Source organism: Brassica oleracea, chromosome C6 (genome assembly GCF_000695525.1).
Source record: "Brassica oleracea var. oleracea cultivar TO1000 chromosome C6, BOL, whole genome shotgun sequence".
Lineage (NCBI taxonomy): Eukaryota > Viridiplantae > Streptophyta > Magnoliopsida > Brassicales > Brassicaceae > Brassica > Brassica oleracea.
In genome coordinates, this window is record NC_027753.1 from 6,329,042 (window position 1) to 6,336,805 (window position 7,764).

At 39.6% G+C, this 7,764-nt stretch overlaps 1 pseudogene; it reads right to left on the bottom strand.

Moving 5' to 3' along the window:
* Positions 1–1,308: 1,308 nt before the first annotated feature.
* LOC106299521 lies at positions 1,309–3,225 on the bottom strand (annotated as a pseudogene).
* Positions 3,226–7,764: the final 4,539 nt, after the last annotated feature.

Here is a 7,764-nt window from a genome sequence, read left to right on the forward strand (position 1 = left end):
TTTAGGGTTTTAGGGTTTTCGAAACTTTGATCTTTGATCAAGGGAATTTGATTTGAGATTCAAAATCATTAAGACTTTGATTTTAATTGATCAATGGATCAATCTCGAATTATGGTTTAGGAGATCGGACTTATTCGAGCTCCGATTTACTCTTTAGGATTTGATCTATTTTTCCTATGGCTTTCATCTTTAGAGTTCTGATTTTAGGGTTTCAATCTTTACAAAACAACCAGGTTCGATTCATGTTCTCAGAATTTAGGATTACCCTTGTTTTGCAGATTGTAGAAACCGGACCACCAAGAATGAACGGATGAACCTCGGACGCGAGCTGCGACGCGGACGCGAGCTGTCTACTTCCTATCGGGTCTCGAGTCGAGACGGACGCTTGCAGTCGGGGTCGCGACTGAGACTGAGACGGACGCGTGCAGTCGGGGTCGCGAGATGAGGCTGAGACGAGGACACGAGCTGAGCCTGAGAGCGTCAGACACTAACGGGGAACGCCTAGGGTTAGGGTTCGTCGGGTTCGTCGGATGGTGAGCGCCTCTCGCGAACGGTCTGAGGCTGAACGTCTGATCGGGAAGCGTAAGACGCGATCGAGTTTAGGGTTCTGCGCGATCAGGGTTCCAAAAGATCAAGACGGCGCCGCATATTGTTTCTGCGAGTGTGGGCGCATCTGAGATCGGATCGACGAACGGTTTGCGCTGATGGATTTGTCTCGTCAAGCGCTTCAATTTGATATGTGGCTCGTCGTCTGGTTCCTCGGGTTTGAGAGATAGATCGATTTTATGTTGCGCCTGATTTAGGGTTTATGTATGACGGATTTTAGGTTAGGTTTTGTCTTAGGGTTTTGGAGTCTATCGTGCTGATAACGTGTTGTAAATAGAGAATTTAGAGACTGAATATTTCTGTGTTATTATTAATGATCAAGGGGGTTCCTTTATATAAGAATTACAAGATGATGATAAATGAAAAGTATCCAAAACCTAAACTCACTAGGATTAGGAAAACTAAGATTCTCCAAGCTTTGTGGCCGTCTCTCTCTCCTAAAGTCGGCTCTCTCTCTCCTCTCTCTAGTGCTTCGACCGTCTCTCCATCTTCTAGGTATTGGGCCGGTCTTGGACCGGACCTGGTTAATGGCAATCAACTACATGATTTATAACACTAACAACTTTCTCATAGAAACAGATGAATTTACAAAAAGGCTAAACTGATGGCTGCAACATATATATAGCAACTGCCGAGTTTACAAAGTGGTAAGTAAACAAAGGAGAGTGAGTATATATATTCTCTGCTGGGAATTAACATCTCTCACTGCGTGAGCAGCTTAGAGTCACATGCCACAATACTTGACTCACATTCTCTTGACGGTCTTCACTCTTGAACATTGTAATATGAAGGTCCAGACGTTGTCACAGAACCTGTGCGTGTGCAAGTGCCCCTATACGCGAAACAAAATAAAGAAGATTAAGTATCTGGTTGTTTCATCTACACTTATCTTTAGTCCAGACTGCAGTGAGGTATACTGTTAGAAAAGTCAAATTATCAGAAACACTAGCATAAATAATTTGAGATCAAGCTATATGGATTGATACTAATCTGGACAGTCTTGAGGTAAGCTCCTTCTTATAAACCAGACAACTGAATCCATATCAAAAATTGACTTTTTTAACTCCAGGAAATCATATATGAGCCAGCTACAACATATTTATCATTCGTATATAGATCCACCAAAACTCTAATTCTGATAGAATTCATGACAAATGTTACTATCTCCTGAGCTAACCAATGTAAGCACGTATTTATTAGGCCACAGATAACTGAACACATACAGCTTATCAAGTTTCCACCCAAAAAAAGCTTTAAGACTTTACAGAAAGTATTACTTGAGGTAACAACTTGTCAGAGAACGCAAATAACTGCACTCAAAAGAGACCATTCTACTCTAAAACATTGTTCACAACAGCGCAAGACCTTGATAGTCACCTTGCTCTTCACTTGTGTTGAACTGAAGAGAAGATAGAGCTTGTACATTAATAGGGCAAGCTCTAGAAGATGTCCAGAAGAGTTCAATCAAGCTTCAGAAGTGTTCTGAAGTAGTTATCTTGAGAAGTTAAGTCTAGGAAAGACTTAGACTGATCATGTGAAGGCTTTGGAGGAGTTAGAGAGAAGTTGGCCATGAAGGTGCAGATATAGGGCGAGTGTACGGACCTCAAGGCCGTACATCGACCGTACATCCCATCCGGTTCGACCAAATACCCGGATCAGCTTTGTTTAGTGATGTGCAATGTGTGGGCGTGGATTATCCTTCCTTATGTGACTGTTGAAGACTCTTGGAGGCAAAGGAAGATTCAAATGGATAAGGTGAGCTGTTGGTATGAGCTGGAAAGGTAAAGATGCTTTACCTTTACAGCCTTGACTCATCTGATCCATCCAATTCAAATGAAGCAACCTGATCCCTCCATTCAGTCCAACCACGACCAGCTAGCACCAGAACATCAAAGACCAGCTTCCTCTCATCCTAACCATCCATTTATCTTTAATTTACAGCCTTAGGATCTAGGTTTATGATCTGAGTTGTGTAAAGGCATAAATAAGCCTCTTAGGATCATTTTGTAACCTTTAAGCTGAGAGAGTCTCTCTTCTTCATAAACTTGTTCTTGGATCCTATTCTCTGGTTACTAAGTCTCTCTAATCTCCCATACACGTTCCTAATCTCTTAGTCTCTCCCATACTCTCTCTGATTCTCTTAAACTCATTTCTATTCTTCATACTTCATCATACACAAATCTCTCATCTGTTCTTACATCACTCAAGCACTTGTACTCTGAAAATCTCACAACTTGGACTACAAAAGAAAACATATATATATCAGAAAGAAGCAAACCAAAAGAATCACATATGAGTGAGTGAGAAAGAAAAGTAAACCTTGTCAAATTGAACAAGAACTTGGATTAGCTAGCTCGGGGCTAAGCGTACCATCTCGTCTAAGGTTTCCGTCAAACACATCCCGATCGTCGATCTCCCGTACAGCTCAAACGTCGCCATTATCGACGATCTTCTGCCCACAGAAAATCCGAGAGCCAAACTCAAAATCGTAATCAAGAATCTCAAAAGTTTTGGCAAAATAAAAGAGACAGAAGAATCTGCAACGGAAATAGACGGTTTACCGATCTCCGGTGACGTAGGGAGAGAGATGAAGGAGGTACCGTTGGGTCGATTGCGAAGGATTTTTGCCTTGCGCTGTGAATACAAAAATTGGGGCCTAGCTTTTGCAGGCAACTGTTTATATTAAAGTCCAAAACAAAAGAACAAAATAAGAATAAATCTAAATTAATATTTATATCGAGCAATAACCAAAATGAAAAAAACGCAATATAGAAAAGAGAGAAAAAATATTGAAGATAGATAGGATTGACACGTGAACGTAAACTTCTCAAAACCATAATTAACTTTTAAATTGCTAAATTATGATATAAAACCGAGTTCACATAGTTTCATTGTAACCAAATAGTAGGTCTGAGATTCTTCGACCTAAATATTAAGTTTTTATGTGATAAATGATTTTTTGACCTAAAATATTTTTTAAAATGCGATCAGCTCATCAGTAAACAAATTATGTAATTAACAAAAAATTTTAAAAAAATTAGTGGTCAAAAATATTAATTTGATCAAAAATATAAATTTGATTTTTACATACACTATTTTTTAAATAATTTTTTTATAAATTCAGCGCAGGTATTATCCTAGTGATAACGTGTTATATCACATAGCATTCCCCATCTTCTTTCAGCATGAGCCAACATTTACATGCTATTCTCGACTACTTTTGAAGCAAACCCATTTGTTGCTCAAGAACACAAACAACGGACTTCTAGCTCTGTGGAACCCATTTGTCCGAATGATCTCTCCAAGGACATATCTACCATATTACAGGATTTTGTACATGTTAATCTGATTCTTGATTAGTGATATAAACCAAATACGATGTCTCACTTGTAGATTTGTACCACCATGGTGAGGGTTAGTATTAGGACCAGTGTTTTGAACCCGAATCAGACGACTTACTGAATCACTGGATTATTGGATCAACATGTTAATAAATAAATCAATGTTGTTATATAATAATATTTTATCTATTGAAAATTGTTGTGAAACTTAGGATTTAGAACAGTAAGTTTCTGTATATTATTAATGAATAAGTATTCCCTTTATATAGGGGTTACAAGAGAGATAAATGGAAATACAATAATATAAAAGATTACAAATCATAAATATAAACGAATTAGAAAATAGGCAAGTTGTAGTCGCCTCTCTCTCCTCTCCAAGTCTCGCGGCCGCATATCTCTCTCTAGGGTTGGACCGTCTCTCTCTCTAAGTGTATGGGCCGGTTATGGACTGGGCCGGTTATGGACATCTACCAATTGATTTATAATACTCCCCCCTTGGATGCCATAACCATACATGGATTGTAATACGCTTAATGTTGCCTCATTAAAACCTTATCAGGAAAACCCAGTGGGACAAAACCATGATGAAGGAAAAAGAGTACAACACGTACTACTCCCCCTGATGTGAACCTCAGTGGAGGTCCTTCAGCCTACGCATCCTAATCTGATGCGTGAGCTTCGTGAACGTGCAGGTAGGAAGTGCCTTGGTGAATAGGTCAGCTGAATTGTCACTGGATCGTACTTTGACGACCTGGACCTCACCGGCTTTCTGAAGCTCGTGAGTAAAGAAGAACTTAGGCAATATGTGCTTCGTCCTATCACCTTTTATGTAACCGTCCTTGAGCTGAGCAATGCATGCAGCATTGTCCTCATACATCAGAGTTGGCTTTTTGCACTCGGCCATCCCACAATCAGCTCAGACGTGTTGGGTCATCGACCTCAACCAAACACACTCGCGGCTGGCCTCATGTATGGCCAAGATTTCCGAGTGATTAGATGAAGTGGCCGCGATGGTTTGTTTCATGGAACGCCATGATATGGCCATACCTCCATGTGTAAAGACATATCCTGTCTGTGATCGAGCTTGATGTGGATCTGATAAATAACCAGCATTAGTAAAGCCAACTAAACCATCTTTGTTATGGTTAGTATAATATAGATAGTAGGTTCACAAAAAAGCTTATATCAGGCCGTGTGTGAGTTGCCAAGTACATTAAAGCTCCTATGGCCCTGAGATGTGGCATTTCGGGACCTAGGTCATCTTCATCGTCCATCTTGGGACGGAATGGGTCAGTGTCCAGGCCTAGAGACCTCACGACCACGGACTGGTCAGAGAATGGCAATCGGCCATATTGAATCTCTTGAGTACCTTTTAAGTGTATGCCATATGATGCACAAGGATCCCATCATTTATGTACTCAAGTTATAATCCCAAACAGAATTTTGTTTTCCCGAGATCTTTCATCTCGAATTCTTTCTTAAGGTATTCAACCGCTTGGGAAATTGTATCCAAAGGTTCTAGGATATTCATATCATATATTTCGATGATTATCCATATTGTTCTCGAGAACTTGCTGTACATTCAGCTCAATACCCTCTAGTACTTTCATTATCCAGTGGACCATATAAATATGCACTCACTACATTAGTTTGATCAACTTGCTGCAAGTCTAATTTTCTCTCTTATATAGCCAGACTTATGAGAAATCTAAAAGTAGTTGCATCCACCACATGGGAGTATGCCTCCTCATAATCTATTACTGGTCTTTGTGAGAATCCTTGTGCAACATCAGCTTTATATCTCTCGATTTCTATTCCTCACAAGATCCATTTATATCCACTGGTTTTAACATCATATGGAGTCTTAATCATATGGCCAAATACACCTTTCTTCTTTAAACTATTCAACCCCACGTTTTCATTCAATCTGTTCTTCGAGTGCGCACTCTTATATTGACGTGGGTTCATGATCCTCGCTTATATTCATGAATTCAAGTGCTACCTTGTATCATCGTATGTCGGCATTCCTTATTGTGTTCCATTATGTTCCAGACATGATATAATCGATTGAGGGGTCAGCAAATGTGTCTGGCATTTGATTAGCTAGCTTTGTAAATGTATAATCTTTGGACGTCTATTTCACATTCTTTAGTCCGAGGATCTTGCCAAGACAATGATGGTCGATGCCATTCTGTTTCTCTTACCAGCTTATTATTTTCTCCCCCTAATGTTGGATAGTCGGATCCATTAAATTTTGCAATCCGTGTTCTTGGCCACTAAATAGATCACCCATATTTGGCTCAAGGTACTTCATTATTTGTGGGAGATTCATATCCAACATATATCCCCATCCTCATCCTCTTCTAAGGATCCATCTTAGACGGCACATATATTTGTGGTGGCTTATCCAAATATCTCAAGATGTTATATGTCTGGTTCATGACCCGTAATAAATTTGAGATGGGAATATCTATGCTCACTTAATGGTCTGATGCTTATTAGTTAAGATGCATGTAAATTCGTGTGTCCCTAAGCTTTGTACTTAGAGTTTGGACCTATGGGTAATGGCCAAGCTATATATAGTATGGACATGTGCGGATTTGTCCTCACTGTCCCCTCATGGACATACTATAATCTTTGAGTTCTTTGGGACATCATGGCCTAATGAGTTTCCCTTGTGTTCATGCTACACACATGAGATTCTATGGGATAACTCTTTGTGCCCTTTCCAATATCAATTTCGCATCATGTTTTGGACCAGGATGGCCAATCCGGTCATACCATAAAGTGTATAATTTTGTGGGTAAACCATTCTGGTTACCATGACTATTGCCTCTATCATACTGATCTTGGCATAGTCTAGATCAAAATATAGAATGCATGTATAGTTTTTTTTAGGACTCATTATGGCCTTGGGCGATTTTATACATATATCTAAAGGGACTCTTTGTTTCCTTCGCTCATTGTTTCAATATGGAAACCATTCATTCTTATATCTCTATATAATCTCAATGGTTTTTTTCTGGGTGAATATAAAGCATCTAAATGATTGCCCTTATACATATCTGGCCATAGCCCTTAATGTGTACCATACCCGCAAATCATATTGGCGTTTTCAAAAATCATTCATTCCTTTTATTAAGTTTTAATAAAACAAGTTCATAGAAATGAAAAACATAGAAATGAAAAACATTAAAACAAAGAACATAAAATTTAGATTACAAATGTCGAAATCAATCTATAGTTTTTTTTAGACAATCTGAAGTTTCATAATCCATAAGATCGTCGTTCTCATGATTGAAGTCGTTTTCATCATCTTGGTAAGTCATATGGGCTTCAGGATTCTTCCCTTTCAAGCTCTCTTGATAGAGGTCAACTAGATGCTTGGGAGTCCTACAAGTCTTAGCCCAATGATTGCTCATTCCACATCTATGGCACATGTATTTCTCTGATTTAGTCGAGTGTTGGGGTTTGAAAGAAGATCCACGGCCACAACCATGGCCTCGTCCAAATGAGCCACAGTCCCGTCCATGGTTTCGACCATTTCCTCGCCGGCGGCCAATGGATCTTCGACCGTGGCCACGTCCATACGATTTGTCTCGACCACGGCCATCCTGGCCGTTTCCTTGGACGTGGTTGGAATCTTTATTGTCCTCTGTAGCGTGTGCATCAGGTAGTGGAGCTGATCCAAGTGGTCTCATCTGACTGTTTCTCATTAGTAATTCATTGTTCTACTCAGTGAGCAAGAGACAAAAAAATAAGATTAGCATAGGTTTTGAAACCTTTCTCTCGGTACTGTTGTTGTAACAACACATTG